Raw genomic sequence first — 23,326 nt, 5'->3', positions numbered from 1 at the left:
TTTTTGGATAGTACGGATCAAAGCTCCCATGCTGGCACACTGCGTAACCTGCCCAGCGCATTTGGAACGTGTGATTTTAGGCGATGATTATTTAACCAGGGCAGCATTGTTGATTTTATTATATAAGTCAATAATCTTCTCTATTCCCCAGATTTAGTTAATCTTCCTAATTACAAATTAGCATTCTCCAAATACCAGTCCTAGATTTCCAAATTAACACCCCCGCTTCTAGGGGACGGTGAATCAGCCATGCTCTCTAATTCCTCCATGGACTGTCTGACGCACAGCAGATTTCTCTCTCCACCTCCTTCTTCTTCTTCTGTCATTTTCCCCCTCAATTGTCTGCTTCAGAGAGGAGGGTGGTGGGGAAAAGAAAAAAAAACAGAGACTGCAGCATTGGCATCCTTTTTTTTCCATCACACACACACACACACTGCTGGATCAGTATGTTTTGATCAGGAGCATTAATAACAATTAGGAACCTAAATGGTGAGGTGGGGCCTAACCGTTTCCCCCTGTCTCTCTTCATCAGGGAATATTGGCAGCGCTTGAGGATCGTTAGGTGGCGCTGCTTGGAATATGACAGAATATCTAGATGAGGCTTGTCAAAATGTTTTGGATGGAGTGCGGTAAATGAATTTTGATAGCATGTTAATATGAAGCATTGTATCATTAGACTGTAGGATCGTCAGATTTGTTGTGCGGCTTATAATGAAGACAGAATAAGACTCTATCTGGCAGTGAAAATTATATTTTAGCAGGAAATCGGTTTTAGAGATTTAAACTGTTTTAATTTATATCGTTTATGCATTATTTAAGAGTTTGCAGGGCCGTCGAGCATCCTTGCGACTAGATGAAGAACATAAATAAGTAACCAAATAATAAATAACCACACACACATACAAAAAAAAAACTCAAATCTTTTCATACCATTAATTACATCACAACAGAAACGATCGGAAAACTCTTGCAAATGTTGTTGCGCATTATCAAACATCAAGCATTAGCCAGCCGTGTTTACAATGCGGCAGACATTACTCCAGTGGCCAAAATGTTTGATTTCCCCCAGAACCGTTGGTCAAAACATTGAACTTTTCCGTCGCTATCCGCGCCGTCTTTGAGGGTTTAAATCCCCACTCTTACAGCATGAAAGCGAGAGATGAAAACACGCTCTCAAAGTCCCACGTCAAATACAAAGTTAAGGGCAACAAGGGTGGAAATAAACAGATTTGAAAAAGCAATCAACATTTCCCTAAAGCTCAGGAGCTGATTTGCATCAGATTCAGAGATCATGTTTTATTTATCAGTAATCATAACCAATCAGGAAAGAAATTAATCAATGAAAGCGTTAGCAGGAGTGATATCCGGCCATCTGGGGGTCACACTTATCTCGCCTTCAGCCTGACACGCCGACTGACTCCCGGGCACCCGCTTTTGCCCTGATCCACCCCCACCCGCTTTCCACTGGGCTTGTCATGGGCTCATATTTAGGTGACTGATTTTTTTTTCTCCAATGAGCTCTAAGGAACTCCATATGGCCAGGATCAAAGGTGTTGCTGGGTGCATGGTTCTGCTTTATTGCCAGCCGCTGCTGTTAATTAGAAAACAAGATCAGAGGCAGTATTAAAATCCAATTAAATTGATATGAACAGATTGCCAAGTGATGTTCGCTAATGTATAATTGAGCACCATGCAAATTTCAGTGGCTGCCTTTTGTTTTCGCATGTCTCTTCGTCTATCTCTCTCACACAGAATGAGCAATGGAGCTTGAAAGTTTTTTTTTTTTTTGGCTTCTGCTAAAGATAAACAAGTTAATGCTATGAGATGGGGGGCACCGCTTTCATCAGTTAAGCTAAAGCGATACTTTCCCTGGTGCTACGGGGCTGCTTGCTAGGGGGCAGAGGGGCAAGGAGAGAGAGAACCGACCCCACAGGGACAGAGATTTGAGAACGCCTGTTCGAACATGCCCACAGGACAGGCTGAAGTGAGTCAGGGACTTAAAGTGAGTCATAAGGAAAGCCGGCGGCATATCTGTATCCGTTTTTATCATCAGGTGAGATGCCATTTACCTGCATTGATAACCGAAACCAATGTCAGGTGGATTCTGATCAGTCTCGGAGCAATCTGATTGGCTTGTGGTGTTCAAAGCCACACCATCATATTCAGGTCTTTATGACAATGCTTTGATTTTACAATAATTTTGATTGCTGTTCACCTAACAGACCCTGTAAAACTGAAAGGTAAAAAGGTCTTATCTTGGATCATGTATAATAACTTAAAGCACTCTGAGCACACACTAGAATGACACCGGTTTTTGAGTAATAGGACAAAACAGATTCAAAAATGACTAAAACATGCAAGTAATGAAAAATAAGGCAAGTAACTGTTTAGAATTAATCTTTTCAACATGTTCAGAGGTATTCACTTGTGCTTGGGTGGATCCCCTGCTTTATTTTCTCAAGAAAATGCGTTTTCTTTTCACTCAATATTACTCGAAATGGGTCAACAGTCAGACACAATAAAATAATAATAATACAACAATAAAACAAAAATAATATCTCAAACGTTCATCATAATTGTTGACGAATCTAGCATTCACTTCATTGAACGAATGAATAACGATACTACAGGATGGTTTTCAGCTCCATTTATTGAACTGCCACAACACAGAGAAAATCTTAGAAAATAACCATATATTTCAGATCCAATAAGTGGAATATATCATAGATCCAATATGTGCCATACATCATATCAATAATTGCCATAGCTGTTTGATTTTTGAGTTGCTGATAAGAGGTTCTACTTAAGATGATGATCATCAAAAAATTATGTAATTTTTGGTGATGTTATCAAACAGCAGATAAAATTGTAGGTGAAATATAAAAAGACATTAAGCAATCTCTTCTCTCTCTCTCTCTGTATTTCCTCTCTGAAATCTATATATAAAAAGTAGCAAAATATATAACAAATATAGCAAAATGTACTATAAAAATACTGCAAAATACAGTAGCTCACTTACAACATCAGTATTTGAGCACTGCAGTAGTAATTCTAACCGTACCGCATGTGTCGCCTTTGGCTTGCTCACGGGGGGCATTAAGGCGCCCTGTAATTCTGCTTTGAAAAAGACTTTGCATTTAGATGCACCATGAATAGTGTGATACAAATTATATGTGAACTGTATGATTTTGCAATGTCATTAGCGTTACACTTGCGTGCGTCTTGTGTTATTTTTCTGAGCAGGGGTGAAAATCCTTTTGAACTGGGAAATGCTACAAGATTGATTTTGTCGCTAAAAACCTTACAAGAAGGTTTTTTGCCTTTGAAACTTGACGTGTGAACCAACTAAAGTGTTTTCCCAAACAAAGAGAGACGTTGTTAAGTCTGAAAATGGGATCACATGACACATTGTTTCTCACATGCTTTCACACCTTCAATAACAATGTGTTGTCTTCCTGTCCGTGACACATCCTGATTGCGTGTGCGTTTTTTACATGCTAGCATGCTTTTATACATAGATCATGTCTACATGCATACATTAGTATATGGTTTCATTTATATGCAAATTCACTAAGAAAACACACCACAAGACAAACACAACGCATTCCTGACAAACAGCACAATTTCCAGTGCTTGTGCCTAATCAATAGGCATCCTACATCACCACAGTGGTGACAAATCTGTGACGGAGAGAGACTAATAAGGAGCATTGTTCACTTGTGAATGACATGACTGCACTGCCTGGAAACGTGCACTTCAGCGAGCCGGGCTACCGATGCTCCGAGGCCCCGAATCTGACAGGGGGGTACCGGGAGCGCGGAGTGGCTGCAGCTGTTGGTCTTTGTGTATGTGTCCCTCCGCCCCCGACGTCAGCTGAAAGGTCCTTGCAGTCAAGTGAATAGCGGGCGAAAAAAAATTCCTTCATTCCCACAAAATAGCACGCTAATGTCAGGAAATAAAACTTGAGTATCGGAAATTGCGCCAAAAGCTTCACCGTAAATTGCAGATAAAGGGAAATGTGCTTTTTTTATGAATAGCACTAAAAATCCTCAATAATTTGCAATAAAAGGGATATGTGAAATGTGTAAAGGCATTGGTGTGGCACAGGAGCTCGGAGACAGGGCTGGCTTTGGGGTGGGAGGGGCTGAGTTCAGCATTGAGAAAGTCGTCAAGAGCAGGGGTTTGATTGAGGAATCAGTGCTATTCACGTGAGGTTTAAATAAACCCAATATGGCCCAGGAACTGTCTGTAATAAATGAAAAACATGACTGAAGAAACTAAATTTATTCATCTCTTCAGATTGTCCAAGGTACGAACACTAATCAGACAGATTGTTAAGGCTCTTTGTTTTTTTAAAAAACAGGTAGAACATTAGTCTCATGCACTTTCTAAAGCATAGTTTAGGGAATAATTCAACCAGAGAATGAATATTTGGTCATCATTTTACAATCTTTGAATTATGCATCGTTCATAGTGACCACAAATGTAACTCTCCACAAAGAAACAGCATTAAAGAAGTCCATCTGACTTGTGCACTATTTTTCAAGTCTTCTAAAGCCATACAATATCTCTGTGTGCCAATCTCACCAAAATAAATGAAAAATTGTGGCTATGATGCCGGTTGTCTTCAGAACATTTGAAATACGTCACATAACCACTTTAAAAGGTGGTTAATGGTTACTGTTGGGGATTAAAAAACAAAAATATTGTTGTATTGAACATTGCCATTTATTAATGATAATTATAGTGAGAAAAAAAACAGTTATAATTTGAATTCCTTTAAAATCACCAAAAAAAATGACCAGTTTTATGACACAGAATTCGAATACAATAAGTAAAACCACCAAGGAGCCTGATCACCAACAAAATGATGCACTGTAGTCAATGATATCTCAGTGTTTGTGAGATGTCACAGTACATCACCAAAAGCCCTTCCAAACCTCTCTGCCTCCGTCTCAGCGTGCATTTCACACGCATTAATGTATGACTCTAACATAACTGTCCGGCCATTACCATTAAATTATGCACTGGAAAATTCTTTCTTTATTAAAGTCATATTTCGCAGTGGCAGATGGTTCCATGCTGAGCTGAAGCAAGGAGCATAATTAAACGCGACACTTTCCCCTGATCCAGTTTCCAGAGCTGTGGAGCCAGGCATTGAGTCTAGTACCTAGATCTGCCACCTCTGTCACTGACTGTTAACATCCGGAAAGCCACATATATACAGTGTGTGTGTGTGTGTGTGTGTGTGTGTGTGTGTGTGTGTGTGTGTGTGTGTGTGTGTGTGTGTGTGTGTGTGTGTGTGTGTGTGTGTGTGTGTGTGTGTGTGTGTGTGTGTGCCCATTTGTTGGAATAGAAATGCTTATGTGTGTATGCATATGCGCCAGCTGAGAAGAATACCTATGATTGCATATATTTTTGTCAAAATATCTATATCTCAACCCCTGCAGTCATATTTTGATGTATTTACGTACTTGCATGATACTTTCTATGTTGTGTAAAAATAAATCTTGGTAACAATATACAATAAGGCCCCATTCGTAAACGTTAGTGCATTAACTAACAATGAGCAATGCATTTGTTACAGTATATATCTTTTTTTGTTGGTCAGTATCTTTGTTAACGTACTTAATAAAAACACAACGGTTCATTGTTCAGGTCCATTAAATATTAACAGATTCTGATTTAAATAATGTATTAATAAATTTACATTAATTAATAAATGTTTTCGAAGTATGTTTTTGTTAGTTCATGTTAACAAATATAACTATATTGTGAGTTTTACTAAAATATTTATAAATATACAGTGTGTATTTCATGTGTATCTTTCAATCATGCAGCAAAATTTTACAATCAAGGAATTTACTATAAGGTTTTCAAACCTTTGCCTGACCACAGACTCTCTCAGAAATAAGCACAGAAAATGAATCACTTTGTAAACAACACTTGAGTATTTGACTGGCTATATTTCAGAGCTATGACCCTTTTAGCTTACGTCATAAGACAAACTCTTTTGGTCCTTCTAGACTTTGCAAATGTTTAAAAGCCGTCACTTGCACAATTTAAAAAGATCATTTTAGGAGTGTATTTATAATAAAAACACACCTCCTTCAGTAGTAAATTGGAGGTATTTATGCGGCTTTCTAAAATAATTGCTTCTAAATAATGTCAAGCGGCTCCCTGGATTAAATTTCCCACCAGAGGAAAGAACTTCCATAGATGCAACACTTTGAATAATTTGTTTTGATCTGTTAGTACATATCAACGTTACCAGCCTAATGAGCTACTGTTACAGCATGTACAGGAAGCTGATTAACACCACAGCGGTTAAACTGTCTGCACTTCCTTAAAACACGTCAAGACTATATATCAGGTGTTTTTGTTTAAACATACATTTCTTCTAATGCAGGACCATTACATCAGTATAATAACAACAAAGAATGACAATGACTTTTAAAAGCACTTTTTAAAATTGTAAGCTAAAATCAAACAAGGAAATATCAAACTTGCAAATTTATTAAAAATGGTTATTAGGTACACAAAGCTTTATTCCCAGAGCATCCATGTATTTTGGTCTCAAATTTGTGCTTGTTTCATAGTGTTTGATAAAAAAAAATTGCTCAACAATGAATCTGTATTTTACAAAAGCAGAAAAAACACACTGGACAAATAGCTAGTTTAGTTTGTCCAGTTATAAAGTAAACAAAAGTGCTCCATTCTCCAAACCCTTGCTATTATTATATATAGCATGATATAATATTAGCCCCATAAAAAGCATTTACGTAATATATAGAGTTGAGGTACTCGAGCTTGGACTCAAGTCCAACTTTTAATGGACTTGCACTTGTCACAGATTCAGATGCATTTTTATGACTTGACTAAGACTCAGAACAGCGTGGTCGGTGGAATTCGCTCAGCTGATGGAAATGTCTCTGGCCTGATTGTGTCAGTACTGCATCGTCATCATTTGCATTTGTCTAGTTTAAATGTTCAAGTCATTTTAAATTGTTCAAGCGCAATACAACATGAAAGATAACTGAATCCGGTCCTTAAAGGTAATCGGTCTCAATGTATTAGAACTCTGAAACGTCCTGATTTTACAGAGTAAGACGCGTTCCTGGGTCAACAGATCTCAAAGTGACAGCAGCCTAATATAGCCTACCTGCTGCTGTCATTATTGTATAGCTTTATTAAGTAACTTTAATAAGAATCACTGCATATTAACATAGTGTAGTATATACAGCGTTTTTATTTATTTATTTATTTTTTTACTTTTTTTATATTTGATTACTTTGTCTTTCAGAAATATTTCATTTCAAGAAAATGAAACGAGGCTGTATAGGGATAGAAGTACAGTGTGTTCAATGGATTGTACAATGGTTCAGCTAACAAAACATCTTTCTAAAAACCTTTCAGTAGACAATAATTCCATAAAACGCTTTTGAAAGTTCTGAACGCTATTTTAATCTATTATCTTTATACCCAAAAGGTATTGTAAGGACTCCAGGTCTGTCGTTCACAGTCTTGTTCTCATCCAAGTAAAATTCAATATGGCATCTACCTTGACCAAGGTCTAGCAAACCACCTGACATATAAAATCCACACAACAACGCACATCCGAAGAACAGAGAAAACAGAAGCATTTTCATTTTTTTCAGATCCCAATACGCAGTTCCCATTCACCAAAGTAACGTGGTTACCAGTCGGCATTATATCGATGGACAGTCAAGTCCCGCTCTAGCTTGCACATAAGAAAAGGTTCTTCACTCATATATATTGTTAAAAAAAGCCGAAGATATTGACTAAAAGACATACAGTAATATGGACTCGGACTCTGCCCTTTTTGGACTCGGACTCAACTCAGTAGCATTTCACAGGCTTCCTTTATCCCATATTTCCATATATTTATGTGTAACATTAATAATTGTTTTTTGTGACCTGATACCTGACTTCCACCTTACGACGCCACTTCAGCAGCTTGAATTTTCAAGGGAGAGCCCTTTTCCAAGTTCATACCTTTCTATAATGACATCCCAAAATCACCTTAAAACACCCTCTATACAGAGCAGAACATTTTGTGTTATTTTCTGCTCATTTTGTGTTTTTACATACTGAGTGAGACACTTGCCTCTTAAATACAGCTACCGGCAGGCAGAGATGAGAAGAAAATAGAAAAAGATAAAGAACTGTCAGACAGAGGATATGACACCTAATTGGCCCAGATATCACAGCATGAAATATTCATGATTTGATATAAAAAAGGAGGACTTTTAAAGAGAATATGGTTTGTAATGATGAGGTTACAGCATTTTATCTGGCCTTTGACTGCTGGGAGCTCCACTGACACAGTTACTAAGAGCACACACGCAGACTCCACTAGTTGTGTAGGTGTGTGTGTGTGTGTGTGTGTGTGTGTGTGTGTGTGTGTGTGTGTGTGTGTGTGTGTGTGTGTGTGTGTGTGTGTGTGTGTGTGTGTGTGTGTGCGTGCGTGCGTGCGTGCGTGCGTGCGTGCGTGCGTGCGTGCGTGCGTGCGTGCGTGCGTGCGTGCGTGCGTGTAATGCCTGCATTAAACTGCTGTCAGCAATGAACATAACCCACAATAGGTGAACTAGGGCTGATTAGTATATTAACATCATCCATTGCTTTATTATGAGTCATAAGAAAATAAAAAAGCTTTGTTTAAGAGGTTATTACAGATGAGTGAATGCAAAATACGCCCACCGTTTTACATGACTACAGCAAGTGACGTTTCAACAGAAGATGAGACTTGCAACTCATAACCCTTTCTTATCCACTGAGATTTAGAGAATGAAGAATGAATTACAAAACCTGAATTTGACCTACAGTATTTAGGGGTTTCAATTTTGACAAAACCCTGAATGGAATTTATTAACATTATTTCCTATTATTTTTAAAATACTTTGTAAAGAACTTTCCATCAATTAAAAACACTGAATTAATTTCATGTGTCAATTAATTAAAGGGTTAGTTCACCCAAAAATAAAAATGATGTCATCATTTACTCACCCTCATGTTGTTCTAAACAGTGCTTGAAGTGGGGGGGGGAAAGGTGCCGGTACTCTCTTGCACTGGCAAATCATAAAATTTTTCTACTGTGAAAAACAAAACTTGGAGATATTGCTGGTACAACAAAATTTAATGTTATTTATTAACAACATAAATGTATTTAAACAAGGATGTTAACTGATTGTTAACATCCGGAAAGCCACATATATACAGTGTGTTTTTGTGTGTGTGTGTGTGTGTGTGTGTGTGTGTGTGTGTGTGTGTGTGTGTGTGTGTGTGTGTGTGTGTGTGTGTGTGTGTGTGTGTGTGCGTTTTTGTGTGTGCGTGCGCACGCGTGTGTGTCTAAGTGTGTGTGTGCGTGTGTTTCTATGTGTGTGTGTGTGTGTGTGTGTGTGTGTGTGTGTATGTGAGAGAAAATGGAACTCCTCCAAGTCTGCAAGTCCAAAACTACATTTATGGTGAGATACTATACATTTTATTCAATTAAATGCATTTATGGTAAGATTATTATATTTTCATGTCAATCTGTGTTCATTTTGACCACGAACCATGCGCTGTAACTTTAATTCAGCACGTGCAGCACAGCAGAAATAGACTCGGTGTGGAAACGATCTCTGCACTGCTGTATAGGCTACACACCGGTCCTGGAACGGATCGCCGGAGCGCATCCGCGTGCAGTGTGAACGCTCTAACCTGTTAATACGGGTGTGGAAAAAATATGCACCACATACGCACTGCAAACGGAGTATATGTGAAACGGGCTTGACACTGACGCTTTTTCTGTCAGTGGTAGAGTACCGGCTACATGCGAGAAGTAGCAGAACGCAAGAAAAAGTGCAGGTACGCTTAAGAGTAAAATGTAGAAGTGCCGGTACTGCGTACCGGTGAGTACCGCCCCACTTCGAGCACTGATTCTAAACCTGTAAGACTTTCATTCATCTTCAAAACTCAAATGAAGATATTTTAAATGAAATCGGAGAGATTTCTGTCCCTCCATTGACAGTCCACGCAACTATCACTTTGACACTTCATAAAGAGATCGTAAAAATAATCTATATGAATTGAGGTCCCATCCACCCTACTACGTTTTAGTTTAGAAACGGAGACCTTTTGCTACGTTTGCACCTCCCGTCTAGACTAAAACGGCAAAAACGAAGACCTAAAACCTAAATCCCTTTTTGCGTTTTGAATCTCCGGAGGGCGTTTTAGTGAAGAAGGGTCAAAACGGAGGACTTTAGAAACGATGAGGCTCACGCTCGGCTCTCTGATTGGGTGTCATACAGCGGAAGAAAACATACAACAACAGCCTGGACTACCAGTCACGTTAGTGCAAGCAAATTCTGCATTTTACAATGCTATAACTGCCTACATACGCCGGAGGCAAGCTATTATTCGAGCGTTCTGTGACAATTCCCATGTGCAGCGACGGTATTGACCGTACATGGAGCGTCGGTTTTGGGCTAAGCCGGGAAGAACCAGCGCATGGTGGGATAATTTTATCAATGAAGTTGTGGTTCCTGAGGAATGGTGCGAAAACTTTCGAATGTCCAGATCGACACTTATCAACCTCAGTGAAATCTGAGGAATAGTCAATCTGTTTCATGTTTACACTGGCACGTGCATGCCCAGAGTAAGTAAATGGTCAATTGATCCACGTTTTCAGTTGTTTTAATGTGGACGGAGATCAATTCTAAAACGCAGCTAAAACGCTGGTGTGGACAGAGATCGTATTCGTTTTAATTCTCCGTTTCTAAACTAAAACGCAGTAGTGTGGATGGGGCCTGAGTGGATAAGTCAAATTTTCTGTAGACACTTTATATTATGAACAGATATGGAAGCTCAAGCATGTTTGCTTGACGTGTGAGAACCGATGAGGTTCATTTACGTGTGTTACGCAGCACGTTTGAGCTTCCGCAAGAGATTTGTTCTGGCTCATCAAGCAAGTATGGTTTAGCTTCTGTTTATGTTCACTGATCAATGTTTCAGAAAATTTGGACTTAACCGCTCAATTCATATGGATTAGTTTTACGTTCTCTTTATGAACTTTTTGCAGTGACATAGTGATCATTGCATGGACTGTCAATGGAGGAACAGAAATCTCTGACATATCATTTAAAATATCTTCATTTGTTTCGAAGATGAATGGTCTTACGGGTTTGAAACGACCTGAGAAACGACAATGATAACAATTAATTGCATCTGAATATGAAGATAAATAAATACATTCAATTATTTTGGCAGACAAAAGCATTCAATATGCACTACAAATGTGACTTTAAAAGTTTTTTATATAAAAATATAAAGAATAATATAAAATGAATAATAATATAAATATACTGTAATTAAACTAAAAATAAAGATTAATATATATATATATATATATAATGCAAATAATTTTTTTATAATTTAAATCATTGTGGCATTGAGTATGCATTACAAAAATGACTTTAAAAGTCAGGCGACTCAAAACCTTGAATGATGTACTACAAGCTTGAACTCAAATGGTAGCAAAACACAATATTACAAAATGTATGCAGGACAATAATTTAATATTTACTTACGTATTTATTTAATTAATTACTATAAATGAAAGCCTTACATTGACAGCACATATTTTTAAATAAACCCTTAGCATGAGAACACTTTAATTACCAACAAACACTTTTTTTAACGCGATGCAAAAGACTATGCACGCTAACCATTACCATAGTAAACATGGTATGAATGGTTGAAGAAATCAGACAAATCATAAAGGCTATCACAATAATGTTTTTATTTTATCTGTCAGTAGCCTATGTCTTGTCTCTTACCGGACTGTCATAAAACAAAGCAACTTTTTTTTAGGGAGCTTCCCCTGTTTCTCTGACTGAAAATATAACTGTAGTAGCCTACTGGGAGAGAGTGCTAATAAGCTCCTCAGGTCATATTTTTGGTGGCATATTTGTAGAAATTAGCATTCTTTCTAAATGTGATGTAAATATGTCCTGTAACTACCGAATAAACAGAAACAGAGGCGACTGAATAAGTAAGTGTGTCCTCTTTATTTTGTGAAATAGACCTAATGGGCTAAACCACTTTATGTGACTAATGTGCAATTTTGACACGAATTATTTCATTATGATCAATGTATCACTTTTTATTGTAGCCTAAACCTGTGGTAAAAGATTGATGCTTGGGGTTTTAAATATTCAAGAAGGCTAAACAACAAAAATGCCAGCAAACGGTCGCTTTTATCATGTTTGTTTTTGCGATCACGCTGTTTCCAGTGATTTCTTTCTGATTAGTTTTCTGATAAAACTTCCATTTGTTGGTGAAATGATGGGTTTGTGTGACGTTGTTCCAGAGAGGCGGGTTTAAGTGAAGCGCTGTGGAGCTTCTGGCCCAACAGTGAAAACGCAGTGTGTTTTGGGCTCGGTGCTACAGGCCTGGGATTTTTAGCCCAGCAAAGCCCGTTTAAAGCCCTGCTTGCACTGGCCCGACAGTGGAAACGAGGCTATTGGTTACGTCTATCTAGATAGCACAAAGTACATATTTTAGCTGTTCACAAGGCTTTTTTTAGGAAAGGTAAGGAGTACAGAAGTATGGCTGGAGTGGCCTCTTCCTGCCCTTTGCTCAGAAACCCCCATACAGTAGCGAGAATACAGAAACACACACACATATACACCCTCAAACACACACACACACACACACACACACACACACACACACACACACACACACACACACACACACACACAGGAACGCTAACAGGCATCTCAGGAAGCCAATGAGCCAGTGCCAGTGCCAGAGATCCGTGCGGATGCCAGACTGCCCCCTGCTGTAGTAATCTGGAAGAATTACATCGAGAGGAGTGAAAAGAGTGTGTGAAAGTGTGTGTAGCGTTTGTGAGAGTGGGAGAGAGACAAAGAGACAGGCAAAGAGACAAAGCAAGAGAACGGGAGAGAGAGAGATATTTATAAGAATATAAAACTCATATAGGGCTTGTCACTTGTGTGTGGCGTGCTCTCTTGGTTCTGCATCACAATGAATGACATCACACTCGCACAAAAAGGATCTGGCGATGTGCGCATTAGAGTCCTTTGTGAGTGCAGACCTTGGCACATTTCACCTTAATGAGTGGCTTCCAGCTCCGCTCCACTCAATAGTCTTCATGGTTTTTTTCTTTTTTCTAATGGATTGCTTTTATGATTTGCCTGAAACCGTTGGCTCGTGCCTCACGCTCTCTGTGTTACCAGCTTGGCCTTGGTCAGCCGCAGAAACATGCGAGACCAACATTCTCCACAGTCGTGCCACAGAAAAAAAAGACAGGGGGGGCTATTGAAATAAGAGAGAATAAAATGGAAAACCAAAATGGTTTGGTGCTTTGTTTTATCTGTGAGTAATTAAATCCATTTTCCCTTTTTCTTTCTTCCATTTTTTTCTATAAAACCAACACTAAAATTTGGACACATTATTGTTTGCATGGTAGACGCAACTGCAGCCAAACTATACCCAGAGGACTTTGAGCTGCTGACATCCAAACCATTTTGTAATGGAATGTATCTGAATGAGCTCTGAGCTGGATATGACGACGCCAACAATGCATGTAGATTTGAGAGCATGTCCCTGCCTTGTAATCTTTCCCGAACTGTGCTGCGTCCATTTCATTACACCCAAATAATTCTTAAAGCTCAGAATATGACACCGCATATAAATGCAGTACAAAATTCTGACAGTAATTACATAATAATTGAAGAATTAAATAAGAATAACTGAAATTCCTTGCTTTTTTTTTTTTTTTTTTTGCAAGCTAAAAAAAAAAAAGTACTTTTGCATGTAATGAGTATTGTAGTTCCAGTTTATTTATTCAAATACCCACAATTCCTGCAAGAGTCACAAGGGCCATTAACGGCCACTGCGAGAAACTGACAAGGGCAGTCTGGGAAACACAGCCCAGACTGAGTCACTATCCGGACAGCCCCACCATTTCTACCTGACACTGATTTCTTCATCTGACAGTAATTTCAACCCTTACAGTTAATGAATAATGGAGTGAATGTGCTTAAATTCTGAAGACAGAAGTCAGTTTAACATAACCACTACCATCAGCGCTGACATTAATTGCTCCCTAATTCTGGCAGTCGTGGCTCGGAGAGGCCTGGAGGAGAGAGTAAGTGCATGAGTAGAGAATGGATATAAGCCCCTGACATGCATGGAGAGTGACAGTGAGGGCCAGTAACTTGCAGGGCGAGGAAAGACCTACGAGTCCAGTGAAGGGACCCTGTCTGGCAAGCCAGCTTCGGAAAAGTGGGCGGAATTTGCTGTTGACCTCTACACTTTGAAATTAATAGTGAGGTTATTTTTCTTTTCCATAAGTGCTCTTTTGTGATCTCGAGGTGTGGTGGCTCTGGTACGCTCAGAATGTTGAGAGCCATCAGGTGAACTGGACAGGTTGGAGAACTAGAATTATGACTAATGGCACTGCCATCTTGAACATTTAAAGAGCACATAGCATTGCTTGAGAAGCAGAGTTTCCTTTTCGAATGTGGATGCAACGACATATAAAAAGCCTGGCCTTAAAAAAATGTTTAAAAAAATTATAATAATAAATAGCTAGACAAAAGCTTAGGTTAACACCAAAGCCATGGTGATTTGTGCACTACTATTAAAGAGTTTGGGGCCAGTGTGGGATTTTTTTCTTTGCTTCGAAAGAAGTTGATTATTTTATTCAGCAAGAATGGATGAAGAGATTATAAAAACTTCATCATTGCAAAAGATTTCTATTTCAAATAGATGCTGTTATTTTGATCTTTCTACTCATCAAAGAGTTCTGAAAGAATACATAATGGTTTTCACAAATATATATAATAAATATATAATAAAATTAAAAATTGTTACATTAAATTGTAATATTTCACAATATTACAGTTTTATCCAGCATTATATATTTATTTATTTCAAAATATTTTTAAAACGAAATCTTACTGACCCCAACATTTTGAATATAATAATATACAGTAAAATACATAATATTACACATATACATATATATATATATATATATATATATATATATATATATATATATATATAAATGTATAAGTAGAAGAAAATGCATCTTTATATGATACATCTTACATTGTTTCCCAAGAAAAAACAAAGGTGAAGAGAATCATGGCGTTTGTTCATACCTCAACATTGAAAGAATGAATTAATGAACAAAGTCATGAAGCTATACAATACATGCCACTAACTGACTTACAAGCAGTGCTTTTAGGAGAAATACTGTGCCTTATGAAGGATTCAGCGCCCTCAAATGTAAATGAGGTAGCCGTCGCTTTTGTCCTCTTCGGTTGATATACAAGGGAAAAGAGCAGCCACCGTGGCCCCCTTCTTTCATCTCCACCACACAAGAGGTGGCGGGTGACATCGGCTTCCTGTCTAATTACTGGAGAGCACTATGTCTGGCCAGAAAGGACAGTCTTGTGCCATTACACACGTCCTACTCCAGGCCACTTCTCACACTCTTGCTTCCCTTCCGTTTCCCCCTCCCAAGGCTTTCCACTGTCAACTCCTGCTATTTGCTGCTACTTTACCCGGCCATTAAGACTGGCCCCTGTCCAGGCCAGATCTTCAGAGAAAGGTCTGTGACATGGCCATATGCAACCCAGCCAGTAGCTAGAGGGCTGACAAGAGAGAACAGTCTTGCATTTAATGACCCATCGCCATGGTCTGCCTCCTCAAACGTCATTGGCCTTTAATGACTGTACAGGGCAAACCAAGTCAAATTCAAAAGGCGATTTTTTGGATGAGACGGACTTTCACCATAAAAGCATATATCTTTTCATCAGGCATATTCACATCCGCTACATTTGCACTCCATGTGGCATGGCAATTATGCATAATTACACTGAAGGGCCGATGAGACTGGGAGATAACCTCAGAGATACCAAACCCCCTCCCAGCCTGCGGCAATGGGCAGCCCTATTGTTTCACAGCCTGGACTGAGGTAGTATGATGCTGGTGGGATGTAGTATTCATTGTCATGACAGCGGGGTTGAAGAAGTTCAAGGTGTTCAAAGAACGAAGGGTTCACATTGGCCCAGAAGCTTCCAATCTGGTGATCCAAGGCCCTTTTGACCTGATCATCTGGTCCTGGCTGTCCAAGCACGTTCACGCTCTGTTTCCTGATACGGTGAGACAAAAGGGCCAAGATAAAATCTGACTGCTAGTGCGTGCTGAGCAAGCCCAAGTGATTATCAAGCCCCCAGAGCACCTCAAAAACCCTGTTTACACCTGTTATTAAGATCCGTTTCAGGTGATCTAACCGTAAGTGGACAGTGCTAAATACAGTTGAAAACGGGTGTCCAAAACTTTTGTGATCAGATCAATAATGTTGGATTGGATCACCAGAGATGGAATTTAAAGAGAAAAATTAAAGCTGCACAAATAATCTAAAAGACTGTGATTTCGATTCAAACACTGATGCAATCTTATTCCTAAATGATTAAGATTCTGCTCTGTCAAATAAACCTTTGACAAATATGATCACCGCGGAAAAAAATTCACAAACTGTTTTTTTACAGTATCATTATTTCTGTTACAATAATTCAAAATATCACAAAAGTACTGGGATAAAAGTTTATAGATCGGACAAAAACAATATTTTGATCGCCATAGTAGACATCAGAGTAAATAACCTTTCAAAAGTAACTTGAAGTTTCAAATAACGATTGTATTGATTACATTGTTACACCAGTAGTTGGCGACAAGTGACTGTTAAAAATGTATTTGTCATTGAATCATTCATACAAGAGATTCGTTCAAAAATGATTTATCCAGTAATGAAACTCTATAAGCAAATCACTGAATCATTCATTCAGACTGATTTAAAAATGTAATAATAATAATTCAAATCAAATAAACATTTTTAAAATAGACTGCAGCAATTAACATTTTGTCAAAACCTCTAGTAAATTACGTTATTTTGTTTAGTTGTCTATTCAGAATCATGTAAGAGTGATCTCAATTTTAAATTTTAAAAATATACATTATATTTTAAAATATATATAAATAGAAATATTCATTCATTTAAATTCATCAAACAAAAGAGACTTCTTTCAAAAATATTAAAATGCTTACTGTCCACAAAGTTTTGAACGATGTATATTGAAAAATGTCAACACCTTTCTTTTTTTTTGTAGTAGTAGTAGTTTTGGAACTTAGACCCATATGTGGAAAACGTGGACAGAATCGCAGAATCCAGTCATAAAAACAGAATTTACTGTATAACGTGGAATTTCACAGAATTTGTATAAAAAAAATATGAAAATTATGAATAAATACTACACTATTAGACTAGTGCCTGTGAACATTAAACTGCAAACTTAAACTTAATAAAAGTTATTTTAATTTCATATGATTAAAATAAATTAAATTTAATTAAATTGTTGTTTTATGCCTTTATTTGATTGCTAGAAAAATTTAAATACACAACAGAATCTGAAATTAAAAAGAAAGGTTTCTTAGAAATGGAATTGTATTTTTAAACTGTAATTCATGTAATTCATTCAGACAAGCTTTTTGATTATAACATTTTTATTTACCCATTAAAAATTATAACAGAAAAAAAAATGGAAAAAATGGAATTTGGGAAAAAATAAAACCGACTTTATTGGGCCCTATCGACCCCATCCCATTGACTTTCATTGTACAGACAAATGCACACAAATGTATGTAAAAATATCCTCGTAAACAGTCATTTATATCTTAAATGAACGTAAAAAGAAAATGTATGTGTAACAGTATATTGGATCTGTGCATTTGCTAAAATGACAGCAGCCTAATAAACCTGCTGCCGTCTGTCATTAATGTTATAATCAAACAACTAAAGAAAAAGAAAATGACTCGCTGATCTGAAATACTTTTGTAAATGTATTAAAGAATTAATCTATATTTATAAAAAGAAAACTATGCAGTGTTATTTTAAATTTAATAACATTTGATTTTATCAATAACATTAACATTTTACTGTAACTGATCTTTTAGTTGAATTTATTTATGTTATTGCTAATTTGTTTATTTGTTCTTATTTTATTACTGACTGTTTTCTTGTCTTTAATAATGTTTAAAATTTATATTAGTTAGTGTAGTTGTTGTTGCTGGGGTATTTTTGTTAAAACCATAGGCAAAAGTTCCTCTGTAAGTGTTTTTTAGGCTGCTGATTTTTGCTCTGTAAATAGGCTATAATATTTTTGATCTAAATGCTTAACTTTTTTTTACCTTATTGGAAGCGAAATTGGAATCCATAAGATTCAGAATCGATTAGCAGAATCGGAATCGCTAAAAGACAAATGATACCCAATCCTAGTTTGGAGCAACATGAAGGTAAGTAGAAGACAAAGTTTAATTCTTTGGTGAACCATTTCTTTAACACAAAGTAAGCTACTTTTTTTGCTATACTCAAATTCAATGTTTAAGGCAACTAGACAAAGTGTGAAATTAATGCATGGTCATATTACAGTACCTCTTCTTAGTGTAACCTGTCAAACCTGAAGCATTTCACAGCCATTGGAGTAAAAGTAAGACATGTTTACACAAGTATATTTCATATGCAGAAAGAGTAACACAGTGGCAGGGTCATATTAAAGGGCTAAGCTTTTGCTTTCCGCCCAGTCTTCAGGGCTTCCCGAACAGCCTAGTGCCCGGACAAACAGTACGGCTTCAAGGTGGCACTGTGTAGTCTGAATCAGCGCTCTCCTCACGCCCCGCTGGTCCCCAGGGCATCCGCGCCAAGGCTGCTTTCATTTGCACCCACCACCACCACAAAAAAAAAAAAAAAACGATGCAGGGATTTGAATAATTCTGCATCGTAGTCACACAACAAAGGTAGGGAGGCAAAAGGAAAAAAAAACTATGGAAGCTGAAATTTCGTAGGCTTCTCCTCTTTGCTATGCTAAGGCTTAGCGCACAAACAGCGGGCAACATTTCAGGTGCAGCAGAGAAAGGCTGATAAAAGCAAGCGTGGGATTACACTTCATGACCAAAGACATTCATCTCTCCTTTTTCTTCATTTCTCATTCCTTTTTTCCCTACTTTTGTTCAAACGGCATCCTCGGCTTTTCCCTGTCAGCTCATCAGAGCAAAGCCACTCAAGCAGAATGCCTCAGCGCTGCTTGTATAATTAGCTGGACATCTCTTTCACCTTGCTGCACTGATAGTGGAGTGTGAGGCTTATGTCCCCTGAGGCATGTACAATCCCCTCCACCCCCATCCCCGTCAGACCAACCAAAAGTCTGTACTTTACTGTACTGTCCTTTAAGCCCCATGCACACTGTACAATTGGCCATGATTTAGCCCCTGAGGTTCATGTTGAAAATTGTAAAAGAATTTTTCATCTTTTTTTGGGGGGGGGGGGTCAAATTCATGCTCATGACAACCAATAGATCTTAGCATCCAAAAAAGTTCTGACAGTGTCCGAAACTTTTGCTGTGTGACTGCAAAAGCAGATCAGAAATTGATGATGTTTGAGCATGTAAGAAATATGTAGGTAAGGCTGTTTGATTATGGCAAAAATCATAATCGCGATTATTTTGGTCAATATTGAAATCATGATTATTGACACGATTATTGGTGGGTGATATGATCTAAGTCTTTTTTGAGTAATTTTAGATAAAACTTCACAATTATCGATAGGTTACTTCAGCAAAAAACGAATACTAGTTTCACAATTATCAATAGGTTAGTTTCACAATTTCACAATTATCAAAAAACTAATAGTAATTTAACCAATATAGCTAAGTGAAATGTCCTCAAAGTTACAGAAGACAAGTAAAAAGTCAGCAATACAATAAGAACAAAGAAACTGAATAAAGTAACCAAATGTAAAATAACACTGAACACTCTGTATACTTATACATTATAGATTAATATTCATTAAAACTACAAAAGTTATTCATTCAAGAATTTGTGGTTTGAATAACATTAATGACACAGACTGATGGAGTAATATTGGCTGCTGTCACATTAAGACAGAATGCACGGATCTAATATACGGTTACAAACGCGTTTTCTTTCTCAACTGTTTACATTCACTTAAGACATAACCGACTGTGTTTACCTGGACACTAACTAAAACGGCATTTTGACATTTTTGTGTGTAGGCTACTTGACCATTTAGGCATGAATCCGAAGCCCACAGTATACTCTGCTTATGCGCGTTCTGCTCCATCTTTGATTGTGCGCACAGAACGCTTGTTAATTTGTGCTGATTTAACATCATTATATATATATATATATATATATATATATATATATATATATATATATATATATATGTCATGCGAAAGGGTTTTACTGTGCAAACTCTCTAACACTTAAAGTACAGCATGCCCTTAAAGGGTTAGTTCGCCCATTTAAGACATGAAGTTGCATGGAATCTGGAAGCTGGTAAGTATCCATACAACTTCATGTCTTAAATGACCCACTCTGTAGTCCAACACTGACCCACTCTGACCCACTCTGTAGTCACCTCCTGGTCAGAGTTCTGGCCGCTGGAAGTTTTTCAAGAAAGTACTCCCGGTTAGCTTCCGGGGCCTCAAAACTGTGCGTTTTTACGTGAAAAAATTATTTGCGTTTCAAAGTTTGATTAATTTAACACATAAAAAACACGCCGGTCAAAATTCATACCTCAGTTTTAATCTGCACTATTTTCTTTCCATTTCTATCAATCCGCGCTGATGTCAACGTCAACAGTGCGCACGTTTCGATCAGCTGTTCCATAGTGTTTACACAATCGATTACGAAAGACGTGAAAAGTAGAAAATGAATGATGGTGCGAACTTGTAAATTTCCAGGCTGTGACTGCAAGAATGTGCCGGGATCACCTTTCAGATTCCATCGTTTTCCTGTTTCGGATATAGCTACGAGACAGCTTTGGCTGGTTGCCATCGGCTACTCTGCGGGAGCTAAAATATCCAGAATCAAGGATTATCGTGTGTGCAGTGCTCACTTCAACGAAGACGATTACATCCCCAACCAAGGAGGAAAAAGAAAAAAACTGATTTTAAAGAGTTTTGGCAGGGCCGGCCCTGGCCAATTTGCTGCCCTAGGCAAGATTTTACCTGGTGCCCCATGCATCACAGCCCATTTCGCCCTGTCATTGTGTTCATGATTATTTATCCTATATATGTATATATATATATATATATATATATATATATATATATATATATATATATATATATATATATATACACACACACACACATTACAGCCTAAACACAAATAACAAGAGAATTACACCTAGCATTCAAGTCAAGTCCCATTTATTTTTATAGCGCTTTTTACAATATAGATTATTTCAAGGCAGATTTATAGCTTTACAGTTTTGTTGCGTTTATAATTTTGTTCAGTATATATAGCCGCTCTGGATAAAACAGTGATGTCATCGTCCAAATGTCATTCATGCACAAACTATTCATTGAGCGCTAGCAAAAGTGTTTGTTTTGCAGTTGATGGCAGCAATCTTCCACTAAACTTTGGCACGTTTCATGTTTTCACCATGAATGAAACTGCGAAATGTCTTCTTTAATGTTAATTTCACATAAAACGTTGCTACTTTGAATAAACCTGTAGCCTATATAAATATCATTAATAATTTTGGCAATTAAATTAAAAAAATGCCATATAACCCCCTCAAAACTGCACAACTGTAGAGTAAAACATTAATTAATAAAAGCGATAGTGAATGCGTGTGTGAAAAAAATTACGTGATTGTTACAAATCACACTGTCTGGGGCCTCTGGAGAACTCAGAACAATTGTTAGCTTAAAGTTTAAGGTAAAAAATAACTGCCATTAAATTATATAAAACTGTTTTGCTGTACCAGTACCACGGGTAAGCTCTATTTACTAACTTTATGATCCCATGTCTAAACTGTACGGTTAACAAACTGATGTTTAGACTCCAGTGGAAAACACGTGAAAAGATGTCTAATATAAAAACAGTATATAGGGATATAAGTACAATTTGCTAAGAAAACTATTTGATTTAGTTCACTCTCTCTTCCCGTTCTATCTCCATCTGTTGAAGCTCGGCATCGGTATACTCCGGTTCATAAAGGTATCCCTTTGGCGTTGTGCTAAAATTACTTTCATCCTCATCTGTTCCGTCTGACATTGTGCTAAAATTGGTTTCAACATTCAGAAGTTTCGCAGTCAGACATGTTGTCAGCGAGTCGCGCTATCAACAGCTGATCGGAACGTGCACACTGTTGACGTTGACATCAGCGTGGATTAATAGAAATGGAAAGAAAATAGTGCCGATTAAAACTGAGGTATGAATTTTGACCGGTGTGTTTTTTGTGTGTTAAATTAATCAAGCTTTGAAACGCAAATAATTTTTTCACGTAAAAACGCACAGTTTTGAGGCCCCGGAAGCTAACCGGGAGTACTTTCTTGAAAAACTTCCAGCGGCCAGAACTCTGACCAGGGAGGTGACTACAGTGTGTATGCACTATAGTGCTGGTAAGGATTCCATACAACTTCATGTCTTAAATGGGCGAACTAACCCTTTAATGTCGACTTCACAATCAACTGACTAATCAACTATTTTGACCCATACCTACATTTTACTCAATTACCCTGTTTAAACAGAGTCTATCCAAAACAGAGTTTATACTGGTCTCTCAGCCCATCCACCTAACTCCTGAGAAACAATGACACATCTGAAATAAAATAAATGACTCAATTATGACAACGGAGCATGGCAGTACTGCGATTTGGAGGCAGGAGCGGTGTGCGTTAGCTCAGAGGTGTTAACTCAGCAGGGTGTTAATGCAAAATGGGCCAAACTCCCCAGCAGGGGCAGCAGCTGAATGACAACCACCTAACTCTGCTGACGGCCCCGATAAGCCCATGCTGTCCAGGCAGGAAGCTCCCCCTGCAACCACTGACACTACAGGAGTCACACACAGCTGCCTTACCGACAGGACAGGTACTCGGATCCCTCACACCACACATTCTCCCTCTAATGTCTCACTGAATAGTGTTAACTGTGAACTGTGAACACAGATTTGAATCAAATTCTAGGACAATAGAATAACTTTGCTGATAATTTTAGGGCGTTTTCTTTTCACACCTGAAAGTCCGCACCGAGGTCCGAACCAAAGTTCATGTTTTGATACATTTTATACATTCGGTAAGTTTTGGTTTGGTTTCACATTGCAATTATGCAAGCGCACTAAAGAACTGTACATGACATACTTGCGTCCTGTTATCATCATCTATGTGGGCTGCATCTTGACATTGATTGGTTTGTA

General features: G+C 37.8%; 1 long non-coding RNA gene across 2 annotated transcripts in view; it reads right to left on the bottom strand.

Moving 5' to 3' along the window:
• LOC143746943 (uncharacterized) overlaps positions 1-23,326 on the bottom strand; it is a 69,580-nt gene that overhangs the window by 34,302 nt on the left and 11,952 nt on the right. Inside the window, exon 2 of one of the 2 annotated variants that reach the window (XR_013206636.1) lies at positions 196-345. The exons of the other annotated variant lie outside the window; for it this stretch is intronic. This is a non-coding gene — a long non-coding RNA (uncharacterized LOC143746943). The remainder of the gene's footprint in view (positions 1-195; positions 346-23,326) is intronic. 2 annotated transcript variants of the gene reach the window in all.

The sequence above is a fragment of the Siphateles boraxobius genome, unplaced genomic scaffold (genome assembly GCF_051911475.1).
Source record: "Siphateles boraxobius isolate OS27281-9 unplaced genomic scaffold, OSU_SipBor_1 22, whole genome shotgun sequence".
Classification (NCBI taxonomy): domain Eukaryota; kingdom Metazoa; phylum Chordata; class Actinopteri; order Cypriniformes; family Leuciscidae; genus Siphateles; species Siphateles boraxobius.
The sequence above is the reverse complement of the archived record's forward strand: the minus strand, read 5'-3'. Positions and strand labels throughout refer to the sequence as shown.